This window comes from Scyliorhinus torazame, chromosome 16, assembly GCF_047496885.1.
Source record: "Scyliorhinus torazame isolate Kashiwa2021f chromosome 16, sScyTor2.1, whole genome shotgun sequence".
NCBI lineage: Eukaryota > Metazoa > Chordata > Chondrichthyes > Carcharhiniformes > Scyliorhinidae > Scyliorhinus > Scyliorhinus torazame.
In genome coordinates this window covers 176,595,707-176,619,507 of record NC_092722.1, presented here as the reverse complement: position 1 = coordinate 176,619,507, position 23,801 = coordinate 176,595,707, and the positions used below count along the sequence as shown (strand labels likewise).

The 23,801-nt window shown below is 46.8% G+C and overlaps 1 long non-coding RNA gene across 2 annotated transcripts in view; it reads left to right on the top strand.

Annotated features, from left to right (window-relative positions):
* Nucleotides 1-23,801, top strand: part of LOC140392455 (uncharacterized) — a 162,590-nt gene that overhangs the window by 118,439 nt on the left and 20,350 nt on the right. Inside the window, exon 3 of one of the 2 annotated variants that reach the window (XR_011935369.1) lies at nucleotides 4,650-4,813. The exons of the other annotated variant lie outside the window; for it this stretch is intronic. This is a non-coding gene — a long non-coding RNA (uncharacterized lncRNA). Of the gene's footprint in view, nucleotides 1-4,649; nucleotides 4,814-23,801 lie in introns of those variants that run through there. 2 annotated transcript variants of the gene reach the window in all.

Genomic DNA, 23,801 nt, shown 5'->3' with positions numbered 1-23,801 from the left:
CTGCATAAAGGAAATGGAAGAAAAAGTATTGGAGAAGCTTAAGGGACAAATCCCTGGGACGGATAGCCGACATCCAAGGGTTCTAAAAGAGATGTTTGCAGAGACAGTGCATGTGCTGGCTGTGATTGTCTAAAATCCCTTAGATTCAGGAATGGTCTCATCAGCTTGGAATTTGGTAAATATTACAACGAACTATGGGTAAGTTGGACTAACATCAATTGCTGGGAAAATGCTGGCATCAATTATGAAAGAAGTTTTAACGATGCACATGGAAAAGCACAGTATGATTAAAAAAAGTCAACATGGTTTTACTAAAAGAAAAGTCCTATTTGAAAAATGTATTCAGAGATTTTAGAGGACGCAACCAGTAGGTGAGAGAAAGGGTAGCGAGTTGAAGGAGTATACCTTGATTTCCAAAGACAATCAATAAAAAGCGAATAGGCAAGTGTCAGGAAAGCGAGGAATTATGATTTTTTTTTGGTTATAACACTGTCGTACCTCTCATATCCTGGAAAACAGACTGGCGGGGTGTGATTGGTGTAATTCGATTACGAGACATGTTAATTGGATTAAGGGACATTTTAATGACCAGAAGGAACCAAGAGGAATGTAAGTAAGAATTTACTTCAACTAATGAAATAACTAGTTTGAAGTGGGTTGTTTTAGTTCAAAGGGGGACATATACAAGTTGTAAAATTGTAGGTAAGTGAGGTAAAGATAGGGTAAGTTTACTTTTTAAAATATACGAGCTATGAAGTAAAGAAAGACGTATGATCATTTCTGGGAAAAGGGAACTTCTGAGAAACTGCATGAACCATGGAAGGTGTAGTGATCTCTATGTGCATGTACATAAGGGGTTAATGTGTAATCAGTAGCACCAGATGATCACTAGAGGGCCGGACCAACAGGGGTATAAAAGCAACCACATTGTGCCTCTCTCTCTCTCTTTTGGATGTACTGTGACCAGGACAGGAGTATCAGATTAGCTCAGATGGTTAATGTAGTCAAGCATAGTTAGATCTAGTTGACCTTCTCACTAGTATCAATGTTAAAATAAAGAACTCATGCAATTATTGTTATAGTTAATCAATAAACCTCTTGTTACTACTGGACGAGTTTGAGTCTTCTTCATCGAGATTCAGAAGACGTCATCAGCAACCAAGGTTTGAGTAACACATATTACACTCCGTAGTATATCAAAACACACAAAGAGGTGTAATAAAAGATGATACAGGGGTGTAATAAAAGAGAGGGTAGAAAGAGAGATCAAAGGAAAGGAACACATTTGGGAAAACACAGAAGCCTGTGTGAGGATGTAGCTGTTTAGATCTCCCAGAAGATAATGGGGTAGCTGGTTAGTGTCGTGTTATTCACCCTGGGGTAACACGGACTGCAACACGATGCAGATAAACTATAAAGCATACACGAAACATAGGTGTTGGTTCAATACGATTTACTGAACTTCTATAAAATGCACACAGCTGGCTGTGGGTTGACTCTATTACCCTAGGTATACTAACTCTAACTAACTAGACCAGGCTAGCTCTGATCCACGTGTAGAAGGTGCTGACTGATATATACACCCTGACTGTCACTACAGATGTCACCAGTGGAAAGACGCGGAGTGCTGATGCCTCGTGTGTTTTATAGTTGGAAGCCCCCCTCTGGTGTTCTGTCTGATGATTGGTTGTGTTCTGTCCTGTATGTTGATTGGTTCACCTGGGTTTCTGTCACTGTCTGTTTTTACCTCATGATGTGCATGGGTGCATATTATGACAGTTAGTTCTCCCAGAAGACATTGTGGAAGTTGATAATATCTCCAAACAAATAGTGTGGTGGCTGGTATTTTTTTTCTTTATAAAGTAGACACTCTATTTTTTAATCAATTATAATATTAGGGAGATGGTTCAGAGGAAACCAAAGCATGGCCTCCCTCCACCGAAGCAGAGGAAGCCCCCACCACCACCCGCAGTCCAAATATTTTGAACTTTATGTACCGTCAAAGGACAAACATTGTGTGGACAAGGTAAACATGGAGAACCAATTTGCTGTAACCATCAGAGAACACTCCAAGAGAAACAAGGCATTGTGTGCTGAAGTTACTGGAATTCGATAGATTTAAAAATCTATAAGGAATGTTGCTACCAGAAAAGGGAAGGTTAGCTCTGAGCATAATGTTAACTAAGTCATTTTTGGAACCATTTTAAAGAAATGTTAACTGTGTGAAGCTATTCTCATGTTTACATATATTTTTGTTATCTTTATTTTAATGAACATTTACTTTAATATAAAATCATCATTCGGTTGGAGATATCATTTCTTGATTTCAGAATACCTCCTCATCATATACAATTTGCACTATCATTTTGGCAGCTGTTCCACGTTTCTCTTTGGGATTTAAGCAGCTCGGCATTTTCCATCAGCACTGCCGTAACACAAGATGAGGGCACATGGAGTTGGGAGTAATATTTTAGTAGATTGGTTAGCAGATAGGAAGCAGAGTGGCCACCAGTGAGCCTTTTTCAAGTTGGTAGATAGTGAATAGTGGAATGCCGCAAGGATCAGTGTTGGGCCTCAGCCATTTACACCAATATTAATGACTTAGACGAAGAGACGAGATTAATGTATCAACATGTGATTAATGTATCAACATTTGCTGATGATACCAAGCTAGGTGGGCTGAGGGAAGAAAACAGAGTGGTTGTAAAGAGATAAGACAGGTTAAATGAGTGGGCAACAAGATAGTAGATGGAATATAATATGGAGAAATATGATATTATTTACTTTGGTCATAAAAATAAGAAAGCAGAATATTTTTTAAAAGTGTTGATGTTCAAAGAGACTTGATGTGCTTGTACAAGAGATGTAGAAGGTTACCCTGCAGTTGCAGCAAGCAATTAATAATAATCTTTATTTTGGTCACAAGTAGGCTTACATTAACACTGCAATGAAGTTGCTGTGAAAATCCCTTAGCCCCCAAAATCCGGCGCCTGTTCGGGTATACTGAGGGAGAATTCAGAATGTCCAATTCACCTCACAAGCACTTCTTTCAGGACTTGAGGGAGGAAACCGGAGCACCCGGAGGAAACCCAAGCAGACACGGGGAGAATGTGCAGACTCCACACGGACAATGACCCAAGCCGGCAATTGAACCTGGGACCCTGGAGCTGTGAAGCAACAGTGCTAACCACTGTGCTACTGTGCTGCCCACTGGGAAGCCAAATAGCATGTTGGCCTTCATTGCAAGAGATTGGCGTACAAGAATAAAGAGGTGTTGCTACAATCGGACAGGGATTTGGTGAGACCACATCTGGAATAACGGGTGCAGTTTCGGTCTGTACATTTAAGAAAGGATATACTTGCATTGAAGGCAGCACAATGAAGGTTCACTAGATTGATCCTTGGGATGAGGGGGTTGCCCTATGATGAGAGACTGAGTAAATTGGGTTTATATTCTCTGGAGTTTAGAAGAATGAGTCGTGATCAAATTGTAACCTACAGAATTCTGAGGGGTTTGACAGGACAGTTGCTGAGGGATTGTTTCCGCTGGCTGGAGACTCTAAAACATGGGGACGGTACTGTCTCAGGATAAGGGGGCAGAGGGAGCGGGAGCAAACTCGGGAACAGATAAGAAGATGGGTAGACTATATGTCTGAAATAGAAAGAGGGGAAGAACAAGGATGGAGACTGGTGACTCAGAGAAGATAAAAAGACCAACACCGTAGAACATAGAAAATGAAATGAAATGAAATGAAAATCGCTTATTGTCACAAGTAGGCTTCAAATGAAGTTACTGTGAAAAGCCCCTAGTCACCACATTCCGGCGCCTGTTCGGGGAGGCCGTTCGGCCCATCGAGTCTGCACCGACCCACTTAGCCCTCACTTCCACCCTATCCCCGTAACCCAATAACCCCTCCTAACCTTTTTGGTCACTAAAGGCAATTTATCATGGCCAATCCACCTAACCTGCACGTCTTTGGACTGTGGGAGGAGACCGGAGCACCCGTAGGAAACCCACGCAGACACGGGGAGAATGTGCAGACTCCGCACAGACAGTGACCCAGTGGGGAATCGAACCTGGGACCCTGGCGCTGTGAAGCCACAGTGCTATCCACTGGTGCAACCATGCTGCCCGGTAGGGCTGTGCTACCAGGGCTGTAGTCTCTCCTGTCAGTACTTGATAGGGGAGGAGGTAAGACCCTTCACAACACTGCTTCTGGGTCAAGAGGAATAGGCATTCTTCCACCCAACTCCCAACTTCCCACACTGCGTCCACATCCTCCCCAGCAAACCATTCCCTGCACAAACCCCACCCAAGATCCGACACATTGGGGATCAGACAGCTTCACTGTAAAAGTGAAATTTTGGAAATTTGGAAAATTCTTTGAACAAGTTGTAATGGCCTATTTCTTACCTGCCTTCTGTTGCGACAGTCTTTCTGCTGTCCTTCAAGAATCCAGTTACCAATTGTGTTGACAGGGGTTTAATTCCATGAGTAGGAGACTGGTGGCTCTACAAGTAAAACAAACAGGTGGAAATTCAGCACAGGGCAAGACTCCCACCAAAGTCTAATTGTTTACCCAGCACAAATAACACTGAGAAGTTACCTGCCACTCTGATCATTCCTCTTCTCTTGTCCAACGAGACAGGTGGAATTACAGCTCAAGCAATTTTGATGGTTTTTCTGACAACACAACCCTAATTGCAGATGAGTGGCTACACTTGTCAGCGAAAAATAACAGCAATAAAGAATTCAGAGCACCAGGAAGGAAGCTAAGACAAACAACTGGAAATCCCAGTTGGCAAAGTAAGCATCTCAGATGAAACAATCTCAGTAAGTAACCACTTGTTAATTAATATACATCGGCGACAATAAGCTATCGAGGGAGCCAAATCCTCAGTTGATTTAAGGCCTGCTTTCCCTTTACTAGGCGAGCCTCGGGAAGCTTGTTGCCCTGTCGGCAGATGTATTGAAAATCAAGAAAGGGCTTCTGTGGATAGTCGCTAGTGCTGCCATTAAGTGTTGTTCCTTTCCTGAGGAACCTATTGTTTCAATTACAACGAGAGGAATTGCGCTCCTTCCTGCGTGGTTGTTTCCGACAGCCACTTAACAACCACCAGGGAGAGCATAGTCGAAACACGCAACACACTGACTATTAAAATTGTTCAGAATCACTGGGCTAGTGCGTGGTCAATTCCAGTCCCACTTGCCCGGGAGTCACAACACAAGTGGATTAACCAATCATTCCGATAAAAATACGTCATTGGCCCTTGGCTGCCCAGTAATCACAGTCACCAGGGGCGAAATTCTCCGGAAACGGCGCGATGTCCGCCGACTGGCGCCCAAAACGGCACAAATCAGTCGGGCATCGCGCCGCCCCAAAGGTGTGGAATGCTCCGTATCTTTGGGGGCCGAGCCCCAACCTTAAGGGGCTAGGCCCGCGCCGGACGAATTTCCCCCCCGCCAGTTGGCGGAAAAGGCCTTTGGTGCCCCGCTAGCTGGCGCGGAAATGACATCTCCGGGCGGTGCATGCGCGGGTGCGTTAGCGGCCGCTCACGGCATCCCCGCGCATGCGCAGTGGAGGGAGTCTCTTCTGCCTCCGCCATGGTGGAGACCGTGGCGAAGGCGGAAGGTAAAGAGTGCCCCCACGGCATAGGCCCGCCCGTGGATCGGTGGGCCCCGATCGCGGGCCAGGTCACCGTGGGGGCACGCCCCGGGGCCAGATCGCCCCGCGCCCCCCCCCCCCAGGACCCTGGAGCCCGCCCGCGTCGCCTTGTCCCGCCGGTAAGGTAGGTGGTTTAATCCACGCCGGCAGGACAGGCATTTTAGCGGCGGGACTTCGGCCCATCCGGGCCGGAGAATCGCGGGGGAGGGGGCCCACCAACCGGAACGGCGCGATTCCAGCCCCCGCCAAATATCCGGTGCCGGAGAATTCGGCAACCGGCGGGGGCGGGATTCACGCCAGCCCCCGGCGATTCTCCGACCCGGCGGGGGGTCGGAGAATCTCGCCCCAGGTTTGCGAATGTAAACACGATTACTGTTTATTTGTAACAGGGAATACGCTGAAATTAAACTGGCTAACTATAAGCTACTACCTAATTCCCGCTTTAATTTGCCCCCACCCTCTACACACGCACACAAGACAGGCAACCACAGAGGGTTGTAAAGAGGTAAAACTCATGGATGAAAGGAATAAAGAGGGTTGGATTCCCCGTAGCCCAACGCCAAAATCATGATCCGTGATTGGGCAGAGAATGGATTCCGACACCGGAATTGGGGCATAGAACATAGAACATTACAGCGCAGTACAGGCCCTTCGGCCCTCGATGTTGCGCCGGCCTGTGAAACCACTCTAAAGCCCATCTACACTATTCCCTTATTGTCCATATGTCTATCCAATGACCATTTGAATGCCCTTAGTGTTGGTGAGTCCACTACTGTTGCAGGCAGGGCATTCCACGCCCTTACTACTCTCTGAGTCAAGAACTTACCTCTGACATCTATCTTATATCTATCTCCCCTCAGTTTAAAGCTATGCCCCCTTGTGCTAGACATCACCATCCGAGGAAGAAGGCTCTCACTGCCCACCCTATCCAATCCTCTGATCATCTTGTATGCCTCAATTAAGTCACCTCTTAACCTTCTTCTCTCTAACGAAAACAGCCTCAAGTCCCTTAGCCTTTCCTCATAAGATCTTCCCTCCATACCAGGCAACATTCTGGTAAATCTCCTCTGCACCCTTTCCAATGCTTCCACATCCTTCCTATAATGCGGCGACCAGAATTGCACGCAAAACTCCAAATGCAGCCGCACCAGAGTTTTGTACAGCTGCAACATGACCTCATGGTTCTGAAACTCAATCCCTCTACCAATAAAAGCTAACACACCGTACACCTTCTTAACAACCCTCTCAACCTGGGTGGCAACTTTCAGGGATCTATGTACATGGACACTGAGATCTCTCTGCTCATCCACATTGCCAAGAATCTTACCATTAGCCCAGTACTCTGTCTTCCTGTAATTCCTTCCAAAATGAATCACCTCACACTTTTCTACATTAAACTCCATTTGCCACCTCTCAGCCTAGCACTGCAGCTTATCTATGTCCCTCTGTAACTTGTAACATTCGTCCGCACTGTCCATAACTCCACTGACTTTAGTGTCACCTGCAAATTTACTCACCCATCCTTCTACGCCCTCCTCCAGGTCATTTATAAAAATGACAAACAGCAGTGGCCCCAAAACAGATCCTTGTGGTACACCACTAGTAACTGGACTCCAGTCTGAACACTTCCCATCAACCACCACCCTTTGTCTTCTTCTAGGTAGCCAATTTCTGATCCAAACTGCTAAATCACCCTGAATCCCGTGCCTCTGTATTTTCTGCAGTAGCCTACCATGGGGAACCTTATCAAACGCTTTACTGAAATCCATATACACCACATCAACTGCTTTACCCTCATCCACCTGTTTGGTCACCTTCTCAAAGTACTCAATAAGGTTTGTGAGGCACGACCTACCCTTCACAAAACCATGTTGACTATCTCTAATCAAATTATTCCTTTCCAGATGATTATGCAACCTATCTCTTATAAACCTTTCCAAGATTTTGCCCACAACAGAAGTAAGGCTCACTGGTCTACAGTTACCAGGGTTGTCTCTACTCCCCTTCTTGAACAAGGGGACAACATTTGCTATCCTCCAGTCTTCTGGCACTATTCCTGTAGACAAAGATGACTTAAAGATCAAAGCCAAAGGCTCAGCAATCTCCTCCCTAGCTTCACAGAGAATCCTAGGATAAATCCCATCCGGCCCAGGGGACTTATCTATTTTCACACTTTCAAGAATTGCTAACACCTCCTCCTTATGAACCTCAAGCGCTTCTAGTCTAGTAGCCTGAATCTCAGTATTCTCCTCGACAACATTGTCTTTTTCCTGTGTGAATACTGATGAAATATATTCATTTAGCACCTCTCCTATCTCCTCGGACTCCAAGCACAACTTCCCACTACTGTCCTTGACTGGCCCTACTCTTACCCAGTCATTCGTTTATTCCTGACATGTCTATAGAAAGATTTAAGATTATCCTTGATCCTACCTGCCAAAGACTTCTCATGTCCCCTCCTGGCTCTTCTTAGCTCTCTCTTTAGGTCCTTCCTAGCTAACTTGTAACTCTCGAGCGCCCTAACTGAACCTTCATGTCTCATCTTTCCATAAGCCTCCTTCTTCCTCTTGACAAGTGTTTTGACTGCTTTAGTAAACCACGGTTCCCTTGCTCGACCACTTCCTCCCTGCCTGACAGGTACATACTTATCAAGAACAGCAGTAGCTGTTCCTTGAACAAGCTCCACATTTCCATTGTGCCCATCCCCTGCAGTTTTCCCCTCCATCCGATGCATCCTAAGTCTTGCCTCATCGCATCATAATTGCTTTTCCCCCAGATATAACTCTTGCCCTGCGGTATATATCTATCCCTTTCCATCACTAAAGTAAACGTAATCGAATTGTGGTCACTATCACCAAAGTGCTCACCTACCTCCAAATCTAACACCTGTCCTGGTTCATTACCCAGTACCAAATCCAATATGGCCTCGCCTCTCGTTGGCCTATCCACATACTGTGTCAGGAAGCCCTCCTGCACACATTGGACAAAAACGGACCCATCTAAAGTACTCGAACTAAGCGTTTCCAGTCAATATTTGGAAAGTTAAAGTCCCCCATAACAACTACCCTGTTGCTTTCGCTCCTATCCTGAAGCATCTTTGCAATCCTTTCCTCTACATCTCTGGAACGTTTTGGAGTCCTATAGGAAACCCCTAACAGGGTGACCTCTCCTTTCCTGTTTCTAACCTCAGCCCATACTACCTCAGTCGACGAGTCCTCATCAAACGTCCTTTCTGCCACCGTAATACTGTCCTTGACTAACAATGGCACCCCGCCCCTTCTTTTACCACCTTCCCTGCGCTTACTGAAATATCTAAACCCCGGCACCTGCAACAACCATTCCTGTACCTGCTCTATCCATGTCTCCGAAATGGCCACAACATCGAAGTCCCAGGTACAAACCCATGCCACAAGTTCACCCACCTTATTTCCGATGCTCTTGGCATTGAAGAAGACACACTTTAAACCACCTTCCTGCCTGCCGGTACACCCCTGCAACTTTGAAACCTTATTCATGACCTCACTACTCTCAACCTCCTGTATACTGGAGCTACAATTCAGGTTCCCAAGCCCTTGCTGAACTAGTGTAAACCCTCCCGAAGAGCATTAGCACATTTCCCCCCCAGGATATTGGTACCCCTCTGGTCCAGGTGTAGACCATCCCGTTTGTAGAGGTCCCACCGACCCCAGAATGAGCCCCAATTATCCTGAAATCTGAAACCCTCCCTTCTGCACCATCCCTGTAGCCACGTGTTCAACTCCTCTCTCTCCCTATTCCTCGTCTCGCTATCACGGGTAACAACCCAGAGATAATAACTCTGTTTGTCCTAGATCTAAGTTTCCACCCTAGCTCCCTGAATTCCTGCCTTACATCCCTATCCCTTTTCCTACCTATGTCGTTGGTACCTATGTGGACCACGACTTGGGGCTGCTCCCCCTTCCCCTTAAGGATCCCGAAAACACGATCCGGGACATCACGCACCCTGGCACCTGGGAGGCAACACACCAACTGCGAGTCTCTCTCGATCCCACAGAATCTCCTATCTATCCCCCTAACTATGGAGTCTCCAATGACTAATGCTCTACTCCTCTCCCCCCTTCCCTTCTGAGCAACAGGGACAGACTCTGTGCCAGAGACCTGTACCCCATGGCTTACCCCTGGTATCCAAAGCAGTATACTTGTTACTAAGGGGAACGACCACAGGGGATCCCTGTACTGACTGCCTCCTCCCAGCCCCTCTCACCGTCACCCATCTATCTTTATTCTTCGGAGTAACTACAACCCTGAAGCTTCTATCTATGACCACCTCTGCCTCCCGAATGATCCGACGTTCATCCAGCTCCAGCTCCAGCTCCAGATCCCTAACGCGGTTTATGAGGAGCTGGAGATGGGTGCACTTCCCACAGATGAAATCAGCAGGGACACTGACTGCGTCCCTCACCTCAAACATTCGGCAGGAGGAAATTGCACTACCTTCCCTGCCATCCCCTCTAGATAAAAAAAGAAAAAGAAAGAAAGAGCTTACCTGTTATTCACTCCCCTTCTCAGCAAGCACTTACTCAGCAACCTCTGCGCCCCGCACAATAACACCTGACAACAGCTCCTCCACAAACCACCTTCAAGTTAGGGTGAGCACAACGGCGTATGCTAATTTCCCCCGCAACAGCCAATCAGCAGCACTGCTCTACTGCCCTCTGCAGGCGCCGGTTTGACGCTGGTCCGCCCCCTCCAAACTGGAGTCATCAGGATGTGTGCCACGCACCATTGCAATGCCGTTGGCGCTTCATCGGCTGGCCCACCCGAAATGCTCCACCCCTGATGAGCCGGGTTCCCGACGGCATGGGCCACGTGTGGTCCCAGCGATCGGGAACCTGTCGTGCCGGCTGAAGCCAGTGTCCAGCAGCGCCACACTCGCCCGGGATTCGTGCCACTGGCCAGGGTCTACTACTAGGGCTGGGGGGACTGGCACAAGGTGGGCAGGGGATGGGCTGTGGGGTCGCGGTTGGCGGGTTAGGGTTCGAGCATGGCCGGTGCCATGTTTCATGGCGCGACCGTTGCAGGGCGCCAGCCCTGCGCATGCGCGGCCCTGGACCCAGCCATTCTCCAGCAGCTTTTGGCGCGATCCACGGGCGTTTCATACGGCACCGATGCAAGCCCCTCACCGGTACTGGAATTGGTGAGGGATTCTCGCCACTTTTCCTGTTGTAAAGCCCCCACGGATTCTCCGTTTGCGCCGGCACTTAGCCTCAGGAATGGAGAGTCGTTCTTAGCATAATTGTTTTCACAGCCAGCACGCAGATTAAAGTCTTTGGTTTATAGCCTGTAATTATCTTCTCTGTAGATTCATTCATTCAGGTTTCGTGTTGTTTAGAAAATGCAGTGCTCACAATTTCCTCTGTAGTGGCACCTTATTCCTGTTCAGACTCTGCTTTCAGTTTGATGTTTGCAGCCAGGCTTCTGTAGTTTCAGGAAAACAGCTTCTTCAGGCCTTCTGGAGAGATATAGCACCCACAGCAGACTTTCTGGACTTTGCTTTCACTGCCTGTAATGGTTCTGCTATAAATGTATTCATCCAGGCCCTCTGCCAGTTCGTAAACACAGCACTCTGGGAGACAGCTGGAGAGGTTCTTGCCTTTCTGCTGCCAGGAGTCAAGCTGAAACCTGGGAAAATCATTCCAGTGGGATCAGATCCAATCACCACCTGTTACCGGGCAGAGCACAGCCTTGGGGTCAATTCATTAGCCACCAGCCAAATCAATCAAACTGAGTCCCAACCCATCGCGTTCTTTGGTGCTGGCAATTCTGCAACTCCAGTTTAAACCAGCACGGCCTCTGCTTGAATTAAAGATACAGGCTGCTGGCCTTAAAGTGACATGTCCATTAATCATCCGTGGATCAAAATAGTGACAGCAAAATAAAAAATGGGGAAAATAAGGGAATAAGCGAGGAATAAACTGGGAGGACGCTTACAAAATACAGGCAATGATTCTTCTTGTGTGCTAAGATATCCCCGAGCTTGCACAATGGGGAAGATGTTACTTTGGATTGAAACCCTTAACCAATAAAAAAAATGGAACTTTACCTCCATTTCTTTACACCAATGGAAGTCAAAATCTATGGAATAATTCTGACCAAACTCAACAGGTAAGAAACGGTCCTCGGGAGGATGGATCATTTACACCCTACCCAGTTATTTGCTCCATTGATTTCAGTTGAGCCTAAAATCAGAAGGGGTGGAGGGGAGTTGGGGGAAGGGTTGGTTGGCTTGGTAAGATAGTCCACTGACCCAGTAGTGTTTTCTGCCTCAGAGCTATACAGAGATTACACTAGTTTCTATGTGTGTAGCAAATTTTATTCACACTGCCTTAAAATGCCTGCTCCGTGCTTACAGCTCTAGCCTCCAGCAGCTTCTACAGGTTGTTTACTTTTCTCTGAATCAGTGCCTGGACTTAATCAAGCACTGTGAGCATCAATAGTAAGCAGAGTCACATAATCGAACACAGAACGATATAAAACTTGAACACTACAAACCCGAACCCGCCACCATACTGTAGGATGAGATAGGTTAAAATTAACCCTATGTTCTCAAAAAAGATTATTTATGTTAGCCTTCAATGCTTCAGGTATTGGTTGTCAGCTCTTACAACGATTAGTGCTATATTCATAAGTAGTCAGGAGTAACCGCTCACAGCATATATCAGCTCCAACTTAACAACTTGCCCGGGAATGGACAGTTGAAGGATACAATACAACAACAACAAAGATACAGGTCTGGGTATTAACAGGGGTGGCTTTCGTAGGCAGGGTTGTGGAGATTCCAATGGGAAAGCTGGAAGTTCTTGTTTCCTGCATCCATCATCCATCTTTTGGCCCTGAAAAATTCCTTGTCCAATTGTCAAGTATGGCTCCCCCTCTCCCCCTCACCAGTTGGGTGGGTAGAATTCCAGAGCAGGTTCTAAGATTTAGGAGGTCCAAGTCCTTTACCTTGGGAGCTAAGACTAATCCCTGACTGAAGGCGGGGGTTTCAATCTCGGTAAGGGAGGGGTATGATCCCTGATCTCGGGGGTTATGTATCTGATCCCTGCCCCGGTGTTGGGTTGGATCCTGGGAGTTGGGGGATGGAGGTGGTGGCGCTTTGTAATGGTAGCGGCTTATAGCGAAGGTGCTTGGGGAGTGGGAGTTGGGTGAAAGAACATCTGCTTCTTCTGGCCCACAAGCAATGCTATAAAGGCCTTTACCTTCTCCACGAAGCTGTCCTTCCCTCAATTCAGTTACCAGGTTTTTCAGTGCCCGGCATACCTAGCCAACCGGAGTTAAACCAAGTTAGTTCAGAGGCTGCCAGCCTTAGTGAATAATAATAATCTTTTATAGTGTCACAAGTAGGCTTAATTAGTTTGACAAACCTCTTCTTGGGAGCGGATTGGCTGCCTGTCTCTTGCCTCGCCTCCATAAAACCTGGAAGTAGGTGAGTTAGAGGCAGGTTGCCGTCAAAGTTCAGAATTGCAAAATGTCCACATTCTCAATAAGAGTTTTGGCTTGCTCAATATGAAAAATTAATATTTTCGGCATTGAACACCTGCACTGCTGAGGGACACATCCCAGAGAAGGTGCACATGCGTGTTCACTCTCGACCTCCACACAGATTTTGAGATCCAATCATTGACACGCGAATAATCTGTGAACCCAGTCACCAAAGAGGTTGCCAAAGACTGTCAGGGTGGGGTGGGGCTAAAACACATCTTTTTTTTAAATCGCAGGTCACCCTCAGTGATACTGGCTGTGGTGCTGGATATTAGGTGCATGGTAATTCCAGCAGTCAGCACTCTGATACACCTGGTCTCACCAGGTCCATGCCAACCCTTCAAAATGCAAGGCCAAGGACATGGGAGATTTATCATTTAATGCCCCTGCTCAGTTATGTTGGCTTTCTAAGAGTTGCAGACTCTTAAGAATTCTTGGGCACAGTCGGAGCCCAGGGTAGTTGGCCCCAATCTTTCTGACAGCCGTACGATAGAAAGGCCATGAATTTTGAGGACCACAAAATGACAGGAGAGATTAAACTCAGTTCCATTTTTCAATTTTTATTAAGCATTTCTGCAACATGAATTTTTCTGAAAGGGCTCCACTTAATTAAATCTGTACCTTCATTCAAGGGGCTGGCCGGCTCAGTTGGCGAGATGGTTCGTGTGCGGTTCAGAGTAATGTCAACAATGCGGTTTTAGCTGCCGTTTCGGTTGAGGTGAACTTGGGCCTTGCCTCCTCGCCTGTCCCACGCTTGACGTGGAGTGGTGCTCAACAAGCTAAAGAACGAATTGTCCCTCTCTATTAGAATGAGATGCCTACAGTCCCTTGTGGACTGTAGCTAATTACCTTCCCACCTACTTTTACTGAGAACGTATCTTTAATCTGAATTCTCAATTATTCTGCACCTGCATGTTGGCAGAGTGCTACCTGAACTTGGCAGAATGTATATATCTGCATTCTAATTGCTGATTTGTATTGCTTTGAATTAATAATAATAATCTTTATTAGTGTCACAAATAGGCTTACATTAACACTGCAATGACCATAAGACCATAAGACATAGGAGCGGAAGTAAGGCCATTCGGCCCATCGAGTCCACTCCACCATTCAAACATGGCTGATTTCAACTCCATTTACCCGCTCTCTCTCCATAGCCCTTAATTCCTCGAGAAATCAAGAATTTATCAACTTCTGTCTTAAAGACACTCAACGTCCTGGCCTCCACCGCCCTCTGTGGCAATGAATTCCACAGACCCACCACTCTCTGGCTGAAGGAATTTCTCCTCATCTCTGTTCTAAAGTGACTCCCTTTTATCCTAAGGCTGTGCCCCCGGGTCCTAGTCTCCCCTGCTAATGGAAACAACTTCCCTACGTCCACCCTATCTAAGCCATTCATTATCTTGTAAGTTTCTATCAGATCTCCCCTCAACCTCCTAAACTCCAATGAATATAATCCCAGGATCCACAGACGGCCATCGTATGTTAGCCCTACCATTCCTGGGATCATCCGTGTAAATCTCCGCTGGACCTGCTCCAGTGCCAGCATGTCCTTCCTGAGGTGTGGGGCCCAAATTTGCTCACAGTATTCTAAATGGGGCCTAACTAATGCTTTATAAAGCTTCAGAAGTACATCCCTGCTTTTATATTCCAAGCCTCTTGAGATGAATGACAACATTGCATTTGCTTTCTTAATTACGGACTCAACCTGCAAGTTTACTTTTAGAGAATCCTGGACTAGGACTCCCAAGTCCCTTTGCACTTCAGCATTGTGAATTTTGTCACCGTTTAGAAAATAGTCCATGCCTCTATTCTTTTTTCCAAAGTGCAAGACCTCGCACTTGCCCACGTTGAATTTCATCAGCCATTTCTTGGACCACTCTCCTAAACTGTCTAAATCTTTCTGCAGCCTCCCCACCTCCTCCATACTACCTGCCCCTCCACCTATCTTTGTATCATCGGCAAACTTAGCCAGAATACCCCCAGTCCCGTCATCTAGATCGTTAATATATAAAGAGAACAGCTGTGGCCCCAACACTGAACCCTGCGGGACACCACATGACGTTACTGTGAAAATCCCCTAGTCGCTACACTGTTCACCTGTTCAGGTACACTGAGGGAGAATTCAGAATGTCCAAATTGCCGTTGAATTCTCAATGTAAAAGGAAGGAATAAACCAGAGCAGGTCATGGGCTGGGTATTCTGCAGTGAGTGACTCACCCCAACGCCCTGTTGTGGTCGGTGTTCGATGTCTAGCAAGGAATTTACCAAACAACTTGACTTGTCAAAACCAGGATCTTTATTGAATCACACGTGGTAAGATAACGAGATCTGTCACAGAGCAAGTTATCATGGAGTTTCTTTGTACTCCTCTGGAACTACCCCAGTACGACTATCCACTCGTACGTCTTATAACCGTCTCCTTATGGCCGGATGTGCCCCCACTTATATTGGAGTACCTTGTCACATGACCCCTGTCTGGAGACCGCATGGTGTGTCCGTACCGCCATCTGCTGCATGGAGGTCGCACCAGCAGCCATCTATGATATTGCTTACAGGCATATCACCACACCCCTAACTCCCAAAAGCTTTTCCATCCTTGACAATGCACAAGTCAGGAGAGTGATGGAATACTCTCTGTTACCAGCATGAGTGAAGTTCCAACAGTACTCGGAAAGCTTGACACTATCTTGGACAAAGCTGATTGACATCACATCCAACTTTTGAACGTTCACTGTCTCCACCCACCCTAGCCCACAGTTTCACCTTCAGGACAATTGCAGCAACTGAGAAGGCTTCAATAAGAGCCGAACCCATATCCTTTACCAGCTGGAGGAGCAATGGCGGGCAGGCGTATGGGAACGCCTTCACGTGCAACTTCCCTCCAAGTTATATACTGTCTTGACTTGGAATTATATTGTCGTGCCTTCATTGTCATATACTGGGTCAAACTCTGGGAACTCCCTACATGACAGCTCTGTGGATGTACAGTTACCCCATGGACTGCAGTGATTCAACACGGCAGCTCACAAACACCATCTCAAGGGAAAGTGAGGATGGGAAATAAATGCTGGGCTAGCCAGCAATGCCCCCACCCCATGAATTACTAAATTATTTCTAAAAATGTAATTACTTACAATTATAAAATTCATAAACCTCCTCTTTCATCGAATCAAACCTTTCATAGAGGTCATTCAGCCTATTGAGCCTATGACAGAGTTTTGAAAGCGCAACATAAGTAGACCCCCACCCCCGATTCCCTGCCTTTCCCCATAGTTCAAATGTTTCCACACCTGTTAGTTTTCACTATGTTCAGCTCCCTTGCTCAGCTGGTCAACTGGAGTTGCGGGAGCTCGGCGAGGACGCGGCAGAGCCAAATTTCACAAAGAAGAAACCCGCTACTGCCATAAGGGAGGTGAGGTGGCAGTGCAACGCTGTCAGAAATGGAACACTGTCAACTTACAGGGTGAAGGAAGAGTGCATGAACTTTGATCTAAGCATTGAGTGGGACAAATTGCAAAGTGGATATTTTATGTTTATCTGATAAAAGCCGTGTGTTGTGGAAATATCATTAACCGCAGGATGTTGGATGATCGTTAATGCACAGACATTTTGTTTCTGTTTACCCATGGGCAGCGGTCTATTTTTATTACAGCCCAAAATATGAAAGCTTTTCCACAGCAGTATTTCCAGTTTCCCGTATATGGGCACAAAATGCAACTGGCTCGCTGATGATTCCTACCAGGTGAGTTGAAAATATCCCCAGTAAACTGTAAATGCTAAGAGGAAATGAGTGCTTAATCTGATATGATTGGAGTCTGGACCTTTCTTATACGGGAGTTTAATGTCCTTATAAAGTATTCTTTTTGTCTTCACTTTCTACTGTTCTTTCCTGAAGCTTTGAACTCCATTTGAGGTCATTTTGTTAGTTTGAGCTGCCTGCAGGAGCCAGGTCTGCTGCTGCACAGATTAGAGGGAGCAGGATTTGTTGTGCATTACAACGAGGATTTGTGACCAGTGGCCTCTTGACTTCCGATGACTGAACGGGGGCGGCATGGTGGTAGAGCGGTTAGCACTGCTGCTTCACAGCGCCAGGGATCCGGGTTCAATTCCCGCCATGCGTGACTGTGTGTGTGTGGGGTTTGCACGTTCTCCCCATGTCCGCGTGCATTTCCTCCGGGTGCTCCGGTTTCCTCCTGCAGTCCAATGATGTGTGGGTTAGGTGGATCAGCCATGCTAAATTGCCCTTAAGATTTCAGGGATGTACAGATTATGTTATGGGGTTTTGGGGACAGGGCAGGGTGGATGGGAGTGGATATGGGTAGAGTGCTCATTCGGAGGGTCAGTGCACACTTGATGGGCCGAATGGCTCCCTTCTGCACTGTAGAGATTCTATGATTCTATGACTCTATGAATGTAAAACTTACAAAGAAAAAAATATACATAAAATGCAAAAGGTGTCACAGCTCCTGGTGGATGGAAGTAATATAGAGAACAGGAAAGGGTGACAAAACATGCTGGGCACAGTAACTGTTTCACCAAAGGAATGCTACACAAGTTGAATAAGCACCATATTGACAGGATGAATCAATAATTCCACCGAATGAACAGCATTATTGTTGATCACTGACACAAACATTGCTCCTTTCCCACTTACTCCACCCTCCTCCACGGTCTTTTGATCAGGTTGACCCAGACGGTTTGAAACTTTGGAACCCTGTTGACCTCAAAACTTAGCTTCAAACTCCACAACCTTTCCGCATGGTATCCATCATCGACTTATTTCGTCTGCGCCGTTTTGCCCACCTCTGTCCCTTCGCTTTCCCCTTCACTGCCAAACTCTTACCGAAGCTCATGTCACCTGTAGACTGATTTCTCCAACGTCCAACCATGGCCCATCCTCCGTAGAGGTCTATTGTTCAAATTTCAGCCTCTCTTTGTACCGTCCGCCCACTGCCACTCGTCATTGCTGAGCCCCCCCCCGTAGTGTGTGTTATGATGATATAAAGGTACCTATCATTCACCAGTGAGGGGAAACAAAATCTCTCTTTCTACCCTCTCAAATCCCTTCATAATCTTGAATGTTTCAATGCGATCACCTCTCATTCTTCTAAACTCCAGAAATTATAAGCCCATTTTACTCAGCCTTTCATCCTAGGTCAACTCTCTCATCCCAGGGATCAATCTAATGAATCTTCACTCTGCTGCCTCCAATGCAAGTGTATCCCTCCTCAAATATGAAGACCAACATTGAACACAGTATTTCAGATGTGGTCTCACCAAAGTTCCTCACAACTGTACCAAGAATTATTTATTTTTGCACGTTAATCCCCTTTGGGTAATGGACAACATAGCATTTGCTTTCCTGATTACTTGCTGTATTTACCTGCAAAGTTTGGGCTGGATTCTCCTCTGCTGGCCACTGGTAGCAGAATTCCCGATGCGGCGACGAATCCCATGTTGGGGAAAAAAAGTGCGGCGATCCGTTTCTGATGCTCCGGTCCTGTCCCCCCCCGCTGCCAGCGGCATCGAAGTTCATGCCCTGCACGAACGGGGTGACGCAAATGGGCCAAAATGTCCCATTTGCATCCTGTTAACTACCTGGATACCAGATTTGCTGCACCTCCGTGACGCTCTGGCCCTCTGGACCGGGATTCACGCGGGTATGGATTGGTGCAAGTGTTTGCCAGTGTGGTCCTGACGCAGTGGACCGCGCGGTGGAGCAAGTATTTAATATTGGTGCTACCAAATTCCATTGTAGGGCCCCACCCACCCTCACAATGCTAATCCTGCCCACCCCAGTCCCCCATCAGACCACCCCACCAGATCCCTCCATCAGAGACTCCCCACAAGACTCGCCAATCAGAGACCCCCATTAGAAGCCCCCACCAAAATCCTCAACCAGAAACCCCCACCTGACCCCCATATCAAAGACCCCCCACCAGGAGCCTCCCATATCAGAGACCCCCATAACAGAAACCCCTGCACCAAAGGCCCCTGTGACAGAGACCCCACCATAACATAGCCACACCCCCCCCAATCAGTCATCCCTGCCTGGAAGATATGGGTGGCACGGTTCCACAGTGGTTAGCACTTTTGCTTCACAGCTCCAGGGTCCCAGTTTTGATTCCCGGCATGGGTCACTGTCTGTGCGGAGTCTGCACATTCTCCCTGCGTCTGCGTGGGTTTCCTCTTAGTGCTCCGGTTTCATCCCACAAGTCCCAAAAGACGTGCTGTTAGGTTATTTGGTCATTCTGAATTCCCCCTTTGCGTACACGAACAGGTGCTGGAATGTGGCGACTAGGGGATTTTCACAGTAACTTCATTGCAGTGTGAATGTAAACCTACTTGTGACACTAATAAAGATTATTATTAAGAGCAGTCCAGGCAGAAACAGTGAAAAAAAAATTGCTTTTTCACTCACCTGTTCCTTACACCTGCTGCCTCAGACAAATGTAAAGAAAGCAGCAAGATCTCCACAACAGACACTCAGGGGTGCAAAAATGAAAATGTTAGCATGCAGCTATGTTTGGTGGCTCAGCCTGGATGCTGACATTGAACAATTGGCCCAACAATATTCCGTCCATCAGGAGCACCAGAGGTTTCCGCCGCAGGCCATGCTACTCTTGGGAAAAGCCAGGGCGGCCATGGATGCAGTTGCACACTGGTTTTGCTGGGCCATTTCAAGGGTCGATGTTCCTCCTCTAACTGATGCACCTTCCAAATGGCTGAACTTCCACAAGGTGGAGGCAACCATCTCCAAGGAAATGATTGAGAAGCTGCAATTGTCCTTTTGTACCCATGGTATACCCGAGGTGTTTGTCGCAGACAATGGGACACGTTTTCTGAGCGAAGAGAATGGGGTACGACACATTCAAATTGACTCATACCACCCGGCTTTGAATGGGCTGGCAGAAAGGGAGGTCCAGATGTTCAAACACGGGTCACGAAAGCAGCCTTCGGGGTCGATAGACACTAGGCTGGCCCGATTCCTTCTTTGCTAGAGAACAAACCCACACACCGTGATATGGGGTGGCCCCGGCGGAGATGCTGATCAGACGGTGTCTTTGGACCTGCCTTCGCGTGATCTTCCTTGCCATCGGCCGGAAGGTACGCCACAACCAGGGTCTGCAAGAGCGTTGCCCCGTTCAACATCGACCACCCAGACTCTTTGCACCAGGCGACGCAGTGTACGTCGGAAATTTTGCAGACAGCACCTGGTGGATCTCCGGGATCGTAATAGACCAGGCAGGACCTGTTTCCTGCCAAATACAAGTCCATGGTCGGACAATGCGAAAACGCTTGGACCACATTAGGTCCAGCTGACCGATTCTTTGTTAAATTCCCCATGGACGAAAAGTTATTGTCCAGCCGAATCTGATGCCTGAATGGGCCAGATGTCAACCCCAAGGGGGGGTCAAGATGCCGACATGAGAGAGGCTGTCATTACAGATTCAGAGATGGAGATCCAACAGTTGGTGATCTCCGACGGGGAGTCCACAGTGCCGCAGCCTCTGGCAGTGATTCCGATTCGGCGTTCCGGTCGAAAGCGACGGTACACGCCACCCGATCCTGCGCCTCGGGTACACGACGCACAGCCAGAGACGCAGTGAGTCCGGCACCCTCCCATCACCACAAGCATCTGAGGATTCTTCGGGCTTTGTTGGAGAGGGGTTTCATAACCCACACGGGACTTATGAAGTGGCAATGATTAAACTCCCCGTGATCCTCGTCGAATACAAACTCCCCCATTAAAGGGGGCCGGGAACTCTGAACCACGTATTGCTAAACTTCTATATAAAGTCGGGCAGTTTGGGTACTGACAGAAAGGAGAGATCCGGCTGGGATCTTTCGTGCTGTGCAAGTAAAAGCTATTATAATTAAGCTTTATTTCTCTCCACAACTCGGTGTGGACTCTTCCGAGGTCTACAAAACTTTGCCCAATTGAGCTTCCCTTCTCCCTGGTGTTTTCCTGGTCTCGGTTTAATCTTCCACAGCTTTCTTTGATCTGAGATGTCAAACATCTTTCAGCAAAGGAGAAGAAGCCTTGAAACTTAAAAGCTTTTGCTCCACATCCAACATTGCACCGTGAAGAAAGCATTGATGTAAAAGATTCTTGCTGAGTTGCCGTAATTAGTTACATATTTCCAGTGGGCAAACATCAAATGTGGGAAAGTAAACAACCTTTAATCAGAACTTGGGTTCAGTCTTTCTTCCGCAAACTGATGTTAACCTGATTTTGCCACTTACAAGGACGAAAAAGGCTCAGGTTCAAAAAATACATTTAATCAGCTTTTTAAGCTGCTGATATGTTTTACTGAAGGAACCTTCCAATTGGAGTTGACATAAATGTCAGATTGAATGTTTCCGTGTAAACTTCAGGGTAGAGCAGTTATGTATTAGCAAGGAATTTAAAAGATTATTATTCCTGGCCTTGCTGGGGCCAAATGCTTGTAAATTCAATTTTAATTTCTAACCTTTTGTTTGAATAGTGGATAGTACACCCAATTCGCTGGCCCTGATGTGGCAGTGTGAGCTATGTGGGGCAAAAGGATTGAGATTGGAGGGGTAATAGTAATTTTTAGTTGAGGTGCAAATGCTCCAAGTTCCGGGTTAAGGGCAATTTTCTTGTGGCCAATCCAATCCGGCGGTGGCATCTAATGGTTGGACATGGTTGAGGTATGTGATTTGTGAATATGCAGCTGAACATGTACAGCATGCACAACACAGGTTGTTGCAAAGGACCAGATCGTATTATTCATAGAATTGGATTCATCAGTGGCTTGATATTGAACTTGTATTGAAACATGATTGTCAAATTTCATGGTGACACATTAGTCAAGAAATTCGAGGGGTTGCATTTTTGTGGATGTGCAGGACATGCATGGACCGCTCCTTTTCCCTTCATGGTGAGGATTGAGGTGCACCAATGTAGAAATTCACTAATGGATGTTTCAGGCCTGGGCCCTGGATGCTTATATATTTTCCTGCATCAAAATGGCAGCTGACTCACATTTGACTGGCAATGAGCGTGTGTTTACTGTCTGCCGCATTGGAGAGCTGCATAAGCATCTGGCGGCCAAACTAGTGGGACGATGTATGCAATTACTGTCACAAATATGTGCTTCTTACCAGGTTTTAACCAGTCAGCTACTCTGGTGAGAACAAATCATTTGCTCATTGCTTTTCAGTGCATTTTCAGTGCCATCTGACCGCTGTGCAGCGTTTGATGAATGTGTGATTAGATGCTGCAAAGAGCACCGGGGGCCACAAAACAGTGGGGGGTCTTCAGATAAGCTGCCTGATGATCCGCCCCTTAGATTTCTAAACTCGCTCAGAAAGCAGGTGTCCAAAATCATTAGAAAGTCGTAAATGTTCATTCGCACGGCTTCAGAGGTTGTGCTGTGGCAGATGGTCGACGATGGTCTATGATTGATATGAAAGAAGGCCAATGAAGGGTCATCAACCCAAAGGGTAAACGATAACAGCTGCTGCCTGAACTGACAAGTATTTCCAGCATTCTCAGTGATGATAACGAAAGAAGGATGGTCTCAGCATCGAGGCTGATGCCACTGAGACGTTTGGTTTGCACTGCGGGTGATGTTTGATGGCAGAACCTGTCCAAAGCCACGTTTCACGCAAAAATCATGACAGCTAACTGCCACCATTTGTACTGCTAGTTCACGGTCTGATGTCAACAATGCTACTTTAATATTTCAAGCTTTCAATTAACAAAGACTGCTGATTTGGGAGCTTGAGACTCCCAGCAAGCCAAACCATCTGTTGAGTATTTCAACTAAAGTGACAGTAATGATGAAAGTCCCGAATAATTAAGGGTTGTATTAACATAGCAAACAGCAAAGTAAAGCAGCAAAGCACAAAATGAACAACTTATTGGCAAACTGTGTATATATTAATCTAGCAGTAGGTGCACTAGTGAAACATCTTGCATGAAACAATACTTCCATTCCCAAATTTCAGTAGAAAATATACATACAACAGCCCATTTTGCCATTTGAGCCATTGTTGAATACGATGTGGAAATCTTAAACAGCAAATCAAGGGTTAAGCACAAAAGACAAAACCCACTCACGAACCCCGTCTGATCTTCACCTATCACCTTCGGGAGGTACTCCTCCAGCCTACCCACCAGTACCTTCGCCAATACCTTTGCGTCCACATTCAGAAGTCATATGGGCCTATACGACCCACACTCCGTCGGATCCTTATCTTTTTTTAGCAACAGGGAAATCGATACCTGCCCCAAAATTTGTAGCAACACCTCCTTCCTTATCACCTCTTCAAACATCCCGAACAGGCGCCGGAATGTGTCGACTAGGGGCTTTTCACAGTAACTTCATTTGAAGCCTACTTGTGACAATAAGTGATTTTCATTTCATTTCAGTTCACATTGGGGCAGAATTTCCTGTATCCGCACCTGAGTATATCGGATCTTCTGGGTGTAAAGAATAGAAGAAGTCTGGCTGCAAAGGGCAGACCAAGCCTGTGGCTGTCTGTCTGAGATCGCCTTCTATGGCTCAGTGTTAAATGTCTGATAATGTTCCCATTGATAACGTTCCCATTGATAACGTTCCCATTGACAATGTTCCCATG